The sequence below is a fragment of the Entelurus aequoreus genome, linkage group LG09 (genome assembly GCF_033978785.1).
Source record: "Entelurus aequoreus isolate RoL-2023_Sb linkage group LG09, RoL_Eaeq_v1.1, whole genome shotgun sequence".
Taxonomy (NCBI): domain Eukaryota; kingdom Metazoa; phylum Chordata; class Actinopteri; order Syngnathiformes; family Syngnathidae; genus Entelurus; species Entelurus aequoreus.
Window position 1 is genome coordinate 65801574 of NC_084739.1, and position 16065 is coordinate 65817638.

The 16065-nt window shown below is 38.7% G+C and overlaps 1 protein-coding gene across 5 annotated transcripts in view; it reads right to left on the reverse strand.

Annotated features, from left to right (window-relative positions):
* The window catches only part of ebf3b (EBF transcription factor 3b), a 459151-nt gene that overhangs the window by 36159 nt on the left and 406927 nt on the right, over nucleotides 1-16065 (reverse strand). The gene's annotated exons all lie outside the window — the stretch shown is intronic.

Sequence of the window (16065 nt, forward strand, 5' to 3'; positions counted from 1 at the left end):
TTTATATGATGGCAGTTAATAAAAGAGGGCCGAGGTTATGTAGCTGCGAGTGCTAATGCCATTATAAAAGTGTAAGGCAATTACTGTGTTAGCTGTAGCCCGAGGTAATGAATGCATTTGGAAGCCATTAGATGGAAGGTACTTCAAAGAGCACAGGAAGAGAGAATTCATTTAAATACACGCCTAATTGCTTGACATGAGCACATTTGTAATATTTTCTCCTGGCGGATTACGCCGGGAATCATGAAAAAAAAAATGAAAAAAAAAGAATGGGCTCATTTTCGGGGGAGAAAGTAAAGAATCCAAAGCAATCAGCTTAATAATAAAACAATATTGAGTTTCCACTTTTAATTTCATAATGAATCTAATTTGTTACAGAGAGGAGAGAAATGGAGTCTATTTGTCCATTACTGCCAGAGGGCACAAAATGGTATTATAAATTGTCTTTTTTATGTTATGAATAGAAAATTGTTTTATAACAAGACCTTAAAAGGGAGGGGGGGGGGGGCTGGATTCCAAAGTCTCTCCTCACTTAACGCAATGCCCGCAAACCAATCTCCTTTCTCATCACTTGACTGCTCACACTTATTACTTTCATATTCACTCTGGACTTTGCATTGAATTTTTATACCCGCGCTCCTCCCACAGGGTCAGACTGTCATCCGCGATGTTGTCTTAGAATTACGAGGTAAACTTCAATCAGAGGCGTCCCCCCCCCACTCACTACCCATCCCTGTTTTTTTTCTACCCCCCCCCCCCCCCCCCCCCCCTCCCCCTCCTCTGTGTAGCAACAATATTAGCGTGCATCCCTCGCTATCCATGAGCACTCCCATATTGGCTTTCTGTCTCCTTACAATTACCACGTGTCTTACTGGTCCCAGGGAGGAGGCTGGTGGGAATCAATAGTGCAGTAATATTATCAACTGGAGGGTGAAGTCATGGGTAAGGGGGTGGGGGTGGGGTGGGGTGTCGATTTGCCTTTCTGCTAATGCACCTCCTCTCCTTTTTATAGAGTTTCCCCCAGCTCACCTGCAGCCGGCGATGGGCGATATGGCCTTTTTTTTTAAATATCTCGATATTTTTAGGCCATGTCACGATACACCATATATATCGCGATTAGGGATGATGTTTGATAAGAAATTATCGAGTCCGAGCCCATTATCGAATCCTCTTATCGAACCGATTCCTTATCGATTCTCTTATGGAATCCAGATAGGTTGTTGTATATGGGGAAAAATGTGGTTTAACAAAAGCTCACTTTTATTTTATAAGAAAAAAATAAAATAAAATAAATAAATAAATATTGACTGTTACTCCCCTAAAAAAAATAAAAAAAATATTGACTGTTGCTACTAGGCCGATAAATGCGTTAAAATGTAATATCGGAAATTATCGGTATCGTTTTTTTTATTATCTGTATCGTTTTTTTTATTTTTTTATTTTTTATTTTTTATTAAATCAACATAAAAAACACAAGATACACTTACAATTAGGGCACCAACCCAAAAAACCTCCCTCCCCCCATTTCTTTCTGTTATCAATATTCTGGTTCCTACATTATATATCAATATATATCAATACAGTCTGCAAGGGATACAGTCCGTAAGCACACATGATTGTGCGTGCTGCTGCTCCACTAATAGTACTAACCTTTAACAGTTAATTTTACTCATTTTCATTCATTACTAGTTTCTATGTAACTGTTTTTATATTGTTTTACTTTCTTTTTTATTCAAGAAAATGTTTTTAATTTAGTTATCTTATTTTTTTTAAATTTTTTATAAAGTACCTTATCTTCACCATACATGGTTGTCCAAATTAGGCATAATAATGTGTTAATTCCACGACTGCATGTATCGGTTAATATCGGTATCGGTAATTAAAGAGTTGGACAATATCGGAATATCGGATATCGGCAAAAAGCCATTATCGGACATCCCTAGTTGCTACCCAAAGTATATTAAGTGGGATTTTTCAGAAAAACTATTATATACAGTAACACAAAAACAACCTGTCTCTGTGATCACTATAGGTGTATAAATAATAATGTAGTGTTAAATAAAACCAGTCCCTTGGGCACAAAACTGAAAATAATACAGCTCCCCAAAAAAGTGCACTTCTGCTGCTATTGGAACATACTAACTACACACACTATGACACTAAGAACACCACAGTCATCAATCAACAATTCTTCCCCCCCTTACATCAGAGACATTTTAAAACAAGCTATTAGTGCACTTTTGTGCATGATGTCCTCAAAACATCATTGCTGGTATCCGGCAAGGACAAGTCACAGGTGGAGAAAATCCTCAGTGCTGAGCTCTGTAGAACTTGCACCTGGCTCGCTGACAACAAGCTATCCATACACTTGGGTAAAACAGAATCCATCCTGTTTGGGTCCCACATCAACCTTAAGAAAGTCAATGACTTCACCATAAAAGTGGGCGACATTGTTATCACCAGGAAAGATGAGGTCACCTACCTAGGTTCCATTCTAGAGGCTAACCTTTCCTGTGATAAAATGGCAACCAAGGTCATCAAAAAGGTTAACCAACGAACGAGATTTCTCTACAGAATCTCCTCTCTGGTCAACGAAAGCACCATGAGGATTCTGGCGGGAACTCTGGTTCAACCCTTTTTCGATTACGCATGCACCTCCAAAACCCTCAAATCTAAACTCCAAACATCTCAGAACAAGCTAGTCAGGTTACTTCTAGACCTCCACCCCAGATCCCACCTCACAGATACATTTTACAAACGGAAAGTTACAGGAATGTACACACGATCCCATGTTTACATCTCATTGTGCAACATGTGAATGTTTTAGCGGGAACTCAATGCGATATCTGAAAGGGGTACAAATTATTTGCAGCTCACCTGCAGCCAGTGATGGCCGCCCTCTATTTTTTATAGTTTCCCCAGCTCACCTGCAGCCGGTGATGGACGCCCTCTATATGTGTTCTCATCCCCCCCACCCCCCGAACCCACGCTTTATTGGGAACGCGCGTTTGACCCCTCGGCGCTGACCCCCTCGGATGGCAAGCTTAACAATGACGAATCACTCGCCGGGATCATTTACATGCCCCCTGAACCCCCCGTATTTGGCTCCATTAGAGAGCAAATCAAATATTTATGTTGTTTATTGGAAGTGCGGGGGTTTCATCTCGCCGTGTGATTGTTTCATGCAAAGGTTGGGAGAGCGCGGCGTATTAAGTACGCGCGCGGCCGGGAAACTAATCTCGGGGTCCGGTGTCGGGAGCTGTCTCGCTGCCAACCGCGCTTTGTATTCATGGGAAGACTTTCTTCCTAATAAAGCTGTGTTTAACAAGGTCTTTGGGCGGAAAAAAGACGCTGTGACTTTAAGGCACGGGTGAAGCCACATCATGAAATAAAGGCCTCATTATTCGTCATATTGACAGAACAAATGTGTCGACTGCATGAAATTGCATAGACTTGAATACTATCAGATCATGCAAGACATATATTCTTATATACTGTATCAGGGGTGGACGATACTGGTTCTGATACAGCCTAAAATCTATTTAGCGATGTATATTGCAGCATCTTGCGATCCATATACAATACGTGTGTAAATATATGTATATATGTATAGACTTTAGGTCAGGAAAAAACACAAAGGCTATATCATCCCTACAAGCCTGTTACAGGCTTGTAGGGATGATATAGCCTCTGTGTTTTTTCCTGACCTAACGTATATTCCGCTCTACCCCGGTATTGAGCACTGTATCACGGATAAACCACAGAAACCTTGACTGTATATATATATGTATGTACATATATATATGTGTGTATATATATATATATATATATATATATATATATATATATATATATATATATATATATATATATATATATATATATATATATATATATATATATATATATATATATATATATATATACATATATATATATATATATATATATATATACATATATATATATGTATATATATATATATATATATATATATATATATATATATATATATATATATACATATACATACACACACATATATATAAACATATATACATATATATATATATATATATATATATATATATATATATATATATATATATATATATATATATATATATATATAAATATATATACATATATACATCTACATACATACATATACATACATATATATATATATATATATTTATATATATATATATATATTCTATTTATAATTTATATATATTTATATATATATATATATATATATATATATATATATATATATATATATATATATATATATATATATAAATATATATATATATATATATATATATATATATATATATATATATATATATATATATATATATATATATATATATATATATATATATATATATATATATATATATATATATATATATTATATATATTAGTGTTGTCCCGATAACAATATGTTAGTACCAAAACGTATTTCAATACTTTTCGATTATTTTCTAAATAAAGGGGACCAAAAAAATGGCATTATTGTCTTTATTTGAACAACAAATCTTAGTGTACATGAAACATATGTTTATTATTGTCATTTAGTCCTTAGATAAAATAGTGAACATACTAGACAACTTGTCTTTTAGTAGTAAGTAAACAAACAAAGACTCCTAATTAGTCTGCTGACGTATGCAGTAACATATTGTGTCATTTATACACCTATTATTTTGTCAACATTATAAAGGACAAACAGTAAAAATTGATTATTAATCTACTTGTTCATTTACTGTTAATATCTGCTTATTTTCTGTTTGAACATGTTCTATCTACACTTCTGTTCAAATGTTATAATCACGTATTCTTCTCTTCTTTGATACTTTACATTAGTTTTGGATGATACCACAAAATTAGGTATCGATCCGATACCAAGTAGATACAGGATCATACATTGGTCATATTCAAAGTACTCATGTGTCCAGGGTCGTATTTACTGACTTTATAAACATAATGTACATTTAATAAAAAACGAAAAAAGATGTTGTGATGCCAAAAAATATAATCATAGTAGTATCGACTAGATACGCTATTGTACTTGGTATCATTACAGTGGACGTCAGGTGTAGATCCACCCATGGCGTTTGTTTACATTGTGACGCGGGTGAGCTATTGTATCCTCCTACGGTGTGTAGTGAAGCATGTTTAGCTATTCTTCGTCCTCCAGTGATAACGTTACATGTAAGAAACTTACTGTATTTGTCGCCATGGAGGCAAGGATTAGTGATTTAGAAGTAGCTAAAACACTGCGGATGGACATTAGCTTTACTTTTTTACACCAAAACGCGTCCGTTCTCCCTTTTCTGTCTACACACTGTGTCTGCTTGTAAGTACTCTGTGTGTGTGCGCTGCCGAACATGCTCCTCTGCTCGTAAAACCAGCAATGTCACGACGTGACGACGAAGGGGGTCGGGGGACCGGTACTTTTTAGAGGCTGGTATAGTACCGAATATGATTCATTAGTATGGCGGTACTACACTAATACCGGTATACCGTACAACCTTAGTATATATATATATATATATATATATATATAAAGTTTGGACACACCTTTTCTCATTTCAATGCGTTTTCTTTATTTTCATGACTCTTTACATTGTAGATTGTCACTGAAGGCATCAGAATTATGACACCTGTGACGTGAAAACCATTTCAGGATGTCAGAATAATTGTATCTCAGTTATCACAAAACTTTGTGTTACACTGAGTTCAGCTCGCCCTGCTAGAGGACAAAAGCTGTCTTTGATCCTACCAAGCAGAAGGCTTGTAAAACTCCACTGTGCACGATGGGGAGCGACATGAAGGCGTCGGTTTCTTTTTTCTACTGTAATCCACAGGAAGATTTTGTCTTTACCCGAGATCTACAAAGCGGAGAGGAGGCAGGGCCTGACCTCCCTCAAGGCACCTTTTCTTTGAACCGTTTTGTAACAAAGGCGATGGCTGTTTACCACCCCCCTCCCTTAGAAACAGCTGTTGCCATGTAATCAGGGAAAGTCCAAATAAAAGTGGAGGCGTACTATCTCTCGTCAGAGCGTGGTGGAACACCGTACAAGGGTACATGGTGTACGCGCTCTCCTCATTGAGCCAAATTTTAATTCTGTCTCTGTTTGATTCCTTGCTTCTTGTCTTGTTTAATAAGATGTCATCGGTGTTTGAACCTGACACAGGTTGACTACCTATTGAAGCTCATGGAGAGAATGCCAAGAGTGTGCAAAGTGGTAATCGGAGCAGAGGGTGGCTATTTTGAAGAAACTAGAATATAGAGGACAAAAGTTGTCTTTGATCCTACCAAGCAGAAGGCTTGTAAAACTCCACTGTGCACGATGGGGAGCGACATGAAGGCGTCTGTTTCTTTTTTTCTACTGTAATCCTCAGGAAGATTTTGTCTTTACCCGAGATCTACAAAGCGGAGAGGAGGCAGGGCCTGACCTCCCTTTTCTTTGAACTGTTTTGTAACAAAGGCGACGGCTGTTTACGACCCCCCCTCCCTTAGAAACAGCCGTTGCCATGTAATCAGGGAAAGTCCAAATAAAAGAGGAGGCGTACTATCTTTCGTCAGAGCGTGGTGGAACACCGTACAAGGGTACATGGTGTACGCGCTCTCCTCATTGAGCCAAATTTAAATTCTGTCTCTGTTTGATTCCTTGCTTCTGTGTCATTGGTGTTTGAACCTGACACAGGTGGACTACCTCTTGAAGCTCATGGAGAGAATGCCAAGAGTGTGCAAAGCGGTAATCGGAGCAGAGGGTGGCTATTTTGAAGAAACTAGAATATAGAGGACAAAAGTTGTCTTTGATCCTACCAAGCAGAAAGCTTGTAAAACTCCACTGTGCACGATGGGGAGCGACATGAAGGCGTCGGTTTCTTTTTTCTACTGTAATCCACAGGAAGATTTTGTCTTTACCCGAGATCTACAAAGCGGAGAGGAGGCAGGGCCTGACCTCCCTTTTCTTTGAACTGTTTTGTAACAAAGGCGACGGCTGTTTACGACCCCCCTCCCTTAGAAACAGCCGTTGCCATGTAATCAGGGAAAGTCCAAATAAAAGAGGAGGCGTACTATCTCTCGTCAGAGCGTGGTGGAACACCGTACAAGGGTACATGGTGTACGCGCTCTCCTCATTGAGCCAAATTTTAATTCTGTCTCTGTTTGATTCCTTGCTTCTTGTCTTGTTTAATAAGATGTCATCGGTGTTTGAACCTGACACAGGTGGACTACCTCTTGAAGCTCATGGAGAGAATGCCAAGAGTGTGCAAAGCGGTAATCGGAGCAGAGGGTGGCTATTTTGAAGAAACTAGAATATAGAGGACAAAAGTTGTCTTTGATCCTACCAAGCAGAAAGCTTGTAAAACTCCACTGTGCACGATGGGGAGCGACATGAAGGCGTCGGTTTCTTTTTTCTACTGTAATCCTCAGGAAGATTTTGTCTTTACCCGAGATCTACAAAGCGGAGAGGAGGCAGGGCCTGACCTCCCTTTTCTTTGAACTGTTTTGTAACAAAGGCGACGGCTGTTTACGACCCCCCCTCCCTTAGAAACAGCCGTTGCCATGTAATCAGGGAAAGTCCAAATAAAAGAGGAGGCGTACTATCTTTCGTCAGAGCGTGGTGGAACACCGTACAAGGGTACATGGTGTACGCGCTCTCCTCATTGAGCCAAATTTTAATTCTGTCTCTGTTTGATTCCTTGCTTCTTGTCTTGTTTAATAGGATGTCATCGGTGTTTGAACCTGACACAGGTGGACTACCTCTTGAAGCTCATGGAGAGAATGCCAAGAGTGTGCAAAGCGGTAATTGGAGCAGAGGGTGGATATTTTGAAGAAACTAGAATATAGAGGATACAAGTTGTCTTTGATCCTACCAAGCAGAAAGCTTGTAAAACTCCACTGTGCACGATGGGGAGCGACATGAAGGCGTCGGTTTCTTTTTTCTACTGTAATCCACAGGAAGATTTTGTCTTTACCTGAGATCTACAAAGCGGAGAGGAGGCAGGGCTTGACCTCCCTTTTCTTTGAACTGTTTTGTAACAAAGGCGACGGCTGTTTACGACCCCCCCTCCCTTAGAAACAGCCGTTGCCATGTAATCAGGGAAAGTCCAAATAAAAGAGGAGGCGTACTATCTTTCGTCAGAGCGTGGTGGAACACCGTACAAGGGTACATGGTGTACGCGCTCTCCTCATTGAGCCAAATTTTATTATGTCTCTGTTTGATTCCTTGCTTCTTGTCTTGTTTAATAAGATGTCATCAGTGTTTGAACCTGACACAGGTTGACTACCTCTTGAAGCTCATGGAGAGAATGCCAAGAGTGTGCAAAGCGGTAATCGGAGCAGAGGGTGGCTATTTTGAAGAAACTAGAATATAGAGGACAAAAGTTGTCTTTGATCCTACCAAGCAGAAGGCTTGTAAAACTCCACTGTGCACGATGGGGAGCGACATGAAGGCGTCGGTTTCTTTTTTCTACTGTAATCCTCAGGAAGATTTTGTCTTTACCCGAGATCTACAAAGCGGAGAGGAGGCAGGGCTTGACCTCCCTTTTCTTTGAACTGTTTTTTAACAAAGGCGACGGCTGTTTACGACCCCCCTCCCTTAGAAACAGCCGTTGCCATGTAATCAGGGAAAGTCCAAATAAAAGAGGAGGCGTACTATCTTTCGTCAGAGCGTGGTGGAACACCGTACAAGGGTACATGGTGTACGCGCTCTCCTCATTGAGCCAAATTTAATTCTGTCTCTGTTTGATTCCTTGCTTCTTGTCTTGTTTTTAATAAGATGTCATCTGTGTTTGAACCTGACACAGGTGGACTACCTCTTGAAGCTCATGGAGAGAATGCCAAGAGTGTGCAAAGCGGTAATCGGAGCAGAGGGTGGCTATTTTGAAGAAACTAGAATATAGAGGACAAAAGTTGTCTTTGATCCTACCAAGCAGAAGGCTTGTAAAACTCCACTGTGCACGATGGGGAGCGACATGAAGGCGTCGGTTTCTTTTTTCTACTGTAATCCTCAGGAAGATTTTGTCTTTACCCGAGATCTACAAAGCGGAGAGGAGGCAGGCCCTGACCTCCCTTTTCTTTGAACTGTTTTTTAACAAAGGCGACGGCTGTTTACGACCCCCCCTCCCTTAGAAACAGCCGTTGCCATGTAATCAGGGAAAGTCCAAATAAAAGAGGAGGCGTACTATCTTTCGTCAGAGCGTGGTGGAACACCGTACAAGGGTACATGGTGTACGCGCTCTCCTCATTGAGCCAAATTTAATTCTGTCTCTGTTTGATTCCTTGCTTCTTGTCTTGTTTAATAAGATGTCATCGGTGTTTGAACCTGACACAGGTGGACTACCTCTTGAAGCTCATGGAGAGAATGCCTAAGAGTGTGCAAAGCGGTAATGAGAGCAAAGGGTGGCTATTTTGAAGAAACTAGAATATATTTCAGTTATTTCACATGTGTTCATTCATAGTTTTGATGTGACAATCTACAATGTAAATAGTCATTGAATGAGGAGAAGGTGTGTCCAAACTTTTGGCCTATGTATATATATATATATATATATATATATATATACCTGTATATATGTCGCCCGGCCCCAGGCCAAACTTTTTAACCCAATGCGGGCCCTGGGTCAAAAAGTTTGGGGACCCCTGGCATAGGCGATCGTGCAATAAGATCACGAGGCGATTATACGTTGCTATTCATATATATTCACTGTTCCAAGGCAGCCATAACTGTAAATGAGTTTGACACGTCCGCTTTAAGGAAGGAGCTGGCAGTGACCGGCCTGAGAGCCAGAAAGTGGATATTAAAAGTGCTTTAGCTTATGGCGCAGGTTTACCAGCTAAAATTAGAGTCACATTTCATGTCAAGGTGTTGTGTCCCCGTCTCCACGGGGACCGACTCTAATTGAAACACTTCATATAGTGAAGCTGCGAGGCTCGACTTCGCCGCGCCGCCTCGGTCAAACATCTTTAGCGACCACACGGCCGGGTCTTTATTAAATTGCCCGTTGGACGTTAATGATATTGCCGTGTTGCATGCTGGGATTTAATAGATAAGGTCTTCAAAGGTTTTACGGTGTTATTAAAACTCTAAGGTGGGCCGCCACTTGGCTACTTCGGAATGGACTAATCAGTCATATTAGTGCGCGTGACACATCTGGAGCGCCACTCGCCTAAATGGGCAGCGGCATGGTAGCAATTAGTGAAGATTTTTATCAATGGGAAATGGAGGGAGCGGAATGAATCAAAGAAGAAGTAAGTTTCATCTCAGCAGGGGGGGGGTGATCTCCTTGTTCCTGCCGTCAATATCGCCGTCCCCAACCCGACGTGGCTTTCAAGTCCTTCTTGCCCGGGTTCAAAAGAAAACAATAAACGCCTAATAACGCGCGCTCTTTGCCTATTAGCGGCGCTAAGACTTGGGGGTTTACGGCGCAGGGTTCTGTAAACAAAAGATTAAACCAAATCGAGCCGCGGAAAATGAAAGGAAAACATGAGCGGGGTAATGAGGGCGCAGACGTGGTTTCTGACCAGATTACCATCGCCACAGACTAGTGGAGAGGAAAAGGCCTGATTGAGCTGTTTTACCGCCTCTCTCCTCCGCGCTAAACCAACGCAATTACCACGCCGGCTATGGCGGCTAAGCCACACGTGTGAGGCAAAGCTCTTCCACTTTAAAGCCGAGTCCTCACGTTCGATGCATTAAGTCGTCATCTTTTTAATGTCCGAAAATAATGTGACTGCTATTGAATGGAGGCAAGTCAAACACTCGTGCCAGGCGGGAAGCTGCCACTTGCAAGCCTGTCCTTTCAGACCGCCGGCAAACTCGTTGATTGTCTTTCTGCCCTCTTGCTGATGTGACAGCCATTGGTATTGTTTTCTATTTATATATTCTAGTTATAATCTACGCAAAGCTCTTCCACTTTAAAGCCGAGTCCTCACGTTCGGGGCACTAAGAGAGCAGTTTTTGTCCCCGGCACTTTTTTAATGTCCAAAAAATTATGTCACTGCTATTGAATGGAGGCAAGTCAAACACTCGTACCAGGCGGAAAGCTGCCACTTGCAAGCCTGTCCTTTCAGACCGCCGGCAAACTCGTTGTTTGTCTTTCTGCCCTCTTGCCGATGTGACAGCCATTGGTATTGTTTTCTATTTATATATTCTAGTTATAATCTACACAAAGCTCTTCCACTTTAAAGCCGAGTCCTCACGTTCGGGGCACTAAGAGAGCAGTTTTTGTCCCCGGCACTTTTTTAATGTCCAAAAAATAATGTGACTGCTATTGAATGGAGGCAAGTCAAACACTCGTGCCAGGCGGAAAGCTGCCACTTGCAAGCCTGTCCTTTCAGACCGCAGACAAACTCGTTGATTGTCTTTCTGCCCTCTTGCCATTGATATTGTTTTCTATTTATATATTCTAGTTATAATCTATGCTATTTATAATCTCCTCTAGTTATATCCCGTTCCATTTCAATGACCATGTACTTACTATTCTTGTGGTCCTCATTTGGCTAAATCTAGGACCTTGGGTATTTAATTGTGTGCCATCTCGTGTAAGTTCTGCAACCCTTGAATGATTGACAGCAGGCAGCGGCTGACCAATCAGCATTCAGATGTGAGATAAGAGAAAGTCGTGACCAATTACAAGAAAAAGAGATACTTGTGGTATAAAGTGTTTACTAATGGCTTAAACTGCTCGTATTGGCGCCTCCCAGCAGGCACAAGGCATTGAGACAACGTTGATTGTACATTGAAACAACGTTGCAAAACAGTTGTATTTGTAAATTGAGACAACGTTGATGTCCGACGTTGGATCCACGTTGTTGGTTGGGAAATGACCAAAATTCAACGGTCAAATCAACGTCAGAACCCAACATTGAATAAATGTCGTGAAAAAGTATGTTGTTTCAACGTTGTATTTGCGTTGTAGAATATTGGTTGGGAAATGACCAAATGGTCGAATTAATGTCACAACCTGACATTGATTAAACGTCGTCAATAAGCATGTTGTTTCAACGTTGTATTTGTGTTGTAGAATATTGGTTGAAAAATGACCAAATTTCAATGGTCAAATCAACGTCACAACCCGACATTGATTCAATGTTGTTCAAAAGCATGTTGTTTCAACGTTTGACCAAAATTCAATAGTCAAATCAACATCAGAACCCAACATTGATTAAATGTTGTCAATAAACATGTTGTTTCAACGTTGTATTTGTGTTGTAGAATATTGGTTGAAAAATGACCAAATTTCAATGGTCAAATCAACGTCACAACCTAACATTGATTAAACGTCGTCAAAAAGCATGTTGTTTCAACGTTGTATTTGTGTTGTAGAATATTGGTTGGGAAATGACCAAAATTCAATGGTCGAATCAACGTCAGGACCCAACATTGAATAAACGTTGTGAAAAAGTATGTTGTTTCAACATTGTATTTGTGTTGTAGAATATTGGTTGGGAAATGACCAAAATTCAATGGTCAAATCAACGTCACAACCAAACATTGATTAAACATTGTCAATAAAGAATGTTGTTTCAACGTTGTATTCAACATTATGTTTGTGTTGTAGAATATTGGTTGGGAAATGACCAAATTTCAACAATCAAATCAACATCAGAACCCAACATTGATTAAACGTTGTCAAAAAGCATGTTGTTTCAACGTTGTATTTCTGTTGTAGAATATTGATGGGGAAATTACCAAATGGTCAAATTAATGTCAGAACCCAACATTGAATAAACGTTGTCAAAAACCATGTTGTTTCAACGTTGTATTTGTGTCGTAGAATATTGTTTGAAAAATGACCAAAATTCAATGCTCAAACCAACGTCAGAACCCAACATTGATTCAATGTCGTCCAAAAGCATGTTGTTTCAACGTTTCACCAAAATTCAATGGTCGAATCAACGTCAGAACCCAACATTGATTCTATGTCGTCCAAAAGCATGTTGTTTCAACGTTTGACCAAAATTTAATGGTCGAATCAACGTCAGAACCCAACATTGATTAAACGTCGTCAAGAAGCATGTTGTTTCAACGTTGTATTTGTGTCGTAGAATATTGGTTGAAAAATGACCAAAATTCAATGGTCAAATCAACGTCACAACCCAACTTTGATTCAATGTGGTCCAAAAGTATGTTGTTTCAACGTTTGACCAAAATTTAATGGTCAAATCAATATCAGAACCCAACATTGATTAAACGTCGTCAAAAAGCATGTTGTTTCAACGTTGTATTTGTGTTGTAGAATATGAGTTGAAAAATGACCAAATTTCAATGGTCAAATCAACGTCAGAACCCAACATTGATTAAACGTTGTCAAAAAGCATGTTGTTTCAACGTTGTATTTGTGTTGTGGGATATTGGTTGAAAAATGACCAATTTCAATGGTCAAATCAACGTCAGTACCCAAAATTGATTCAACGTCGTCAAAAAGCATGTTGTTTCAACGTTGTATTTGTGTCGTAGAATATTGGTTGAAAAATTACCAAAATTCAATGCTCAAACCAAAGTCAGAACCCAACATTGATTCAATGTCGTCCAAAAGCATGTTGTTTCAACGTTGTATTTGTGTCGTAGCATATTGGTTGAAAAATGACCAAAATTCAATGGTCAAATCAACGTCACAACCCAACATTGATTCAATGTCATCCAAAAGTATGTTGTTTCAACATTTGACCAAAATTCAATGGTCAAATCAACGTCACAACCTGACATTTATTAAACGTAGCCAAAAATTATGTTGTTTCAACGTTGTATTTGTGTTGTAGAATATTGGTTGGGAAATGACCATATTTCAACGGTCAAATCAACGTCACAACCCGACATTGATTCAATGTTGTCAAAAAGCATGTTGTTTCAACGTTTGACCAAAATTCAATGGTCAAATGAACTTCAGAACCCAACATTGATTAAATGTTGTCATAAATTATGTTGTTTCAACGTTGTATTTGTGTTGTAGAATATTGATGGGGAAATTACCAAATGGTCAAATTAATGTCAGAAACCAACATTGAATAAACGTCGTCAAAAAGCATGTTGTTTCAACGTTATGTTTGAGTTGTAGAATATTGGTTGAAAAATGACCAAATTTCAATGGTCAAATCAACGTCACAACCTGACATTTATTAAACGTCGTCAAAAAGTATGTTGTTTCAACGTTGTATTTGTGTCGTAGAATATTGGTTGAAAAATGACCAAAATTCAATGGTCAAATCAACGTCACAACCCAACTTTGATTCAATGTCGTCCAAAAGTATGTTGTTTCAACGTTTGACCAAAATTCAATGGTCAAATCAACGTCGCAACCTGACATTTATTAAACGTAGCCAAAAATTATGTTGTTTCAACGTTGTATTTGTGTTGTAGAATATTGGTTGGGAAATGACCATATTTCAACGGTCAAATCAACGTCACAATCCGACATTGATTCAATGTTGTCAAAAAGCATGTTGTTTCAACGTTTGACCAAAATTCAATGGTCAAATCAACTTCAGAACCCAACATTGATTAAATGTTGTCATAAATTATGTTGTTTCAACGTTGTATTTGTGTTGTAGAATATTGATGGGGAAATTACCAAATGGTCAAATTAATGTCAGAAACCAACATTGAATAAACGTCGTCAAAAGGCATGTTGTTTCAACGTTATGTTTGAGTTGTAGAATATTGGTTGAAAAATGACCAAATTTCAATGGTCAAATCAACGTCACAACCTGACATTTATTAAACGTCGTCAAAAAGTATGTTGTTTCAACGTTGTATTTGTGTCGTAGAATATTGGTTGAAAAATGACCAAAATTCAATGGTCAAATCAACGTCACAACCCAACTTTGATTCAATGTCGTCCAAAAGTAAGTTGTTTCAACGTTTGACCAAAATTCAATGGTCAAATCAACGTCGCAACCTGACATTTATTAAACGTAGCCAAAAATTATGTTGTTTCAACGTTGTATTTGTGTTGTAGAATATTGTTTGGGAAATGACCATATTTCAACGGTCAAATCAACGTCACAACCCGACATTGATTCAATGTCGTCAAAAAGCATGTTGTTTCAACGTTTGACCAAAATTCAATGGTCAAATCAACTTCAGAACCCAACATTGATTAAATGTTGTCATAAATGATGTTGTTTCAACGTTGTATTTGTGTTGTAGAATATTGATGGGGAAATTACCAAATGGTCAAATTAATGTCAGAAACCAACATTGAATAAACGTCGTCAAAAAGCATGTTGTTTCAACGTTATGTTTGTGTTGTAGAATATTGATGGGGAAATTACCAAATGGTCAAATTAATGACAGAAACCAACATTGAATAAACGTCGTCAAAAAGCATGTTGTTTCAACGTTATGTTTGTGTTGTAGAATATTGATGGGGAAATTACCAAATGGTCAAATTAATGACAGAAACCAACATTGAATAAACGTCGTCAAAAAGCATGTTGTTTCAACGTTATGTTTGTGTTGTAGAATATTGATGGGGAAATTACCAAATGGTCAAATTAATGACAGAAACCAGCATTGAATAAACGTCGTCAAAAAGCATGTTGTTTCAACGTTATGTTTGTGTTGTAGAATATTGATGGGGAAATTACCAAATGGTCAAATTAATGACAGAAACCAACATTGAATAAACGTCGTCAAAAAGCATGTTGTTTCAACGTTATGTTTGTGTTGTAGAATATTGATGGGGAAATTATCAAATGGTCAAATTAATGACAGAAACCAACATTGAATAAACGTCGTCAAAAAGCATGTTGTTTCAACGTTATGTTTGTGTTGTAGAATATTGATGGGGAAATTACCAAATGGTCAAATTAATGACAGAAACCAACATTGAATAAACGTCGTCAAAAAGTATGTTGTTTCAACGTTGTATTTGTGTTGTAGAATATTGGTTGAAAAATGACCAAATTTCAATGCTCAAATCAACGTCACAACCTGACATTGATTAAACGTCGTCAAAAAGTATGTTGTTTCAACGTTGTATTTGTGTTGCTCAACGTCAGGACCTAATCCAACAAGGTCTCCACGTTGTTTCAATGAC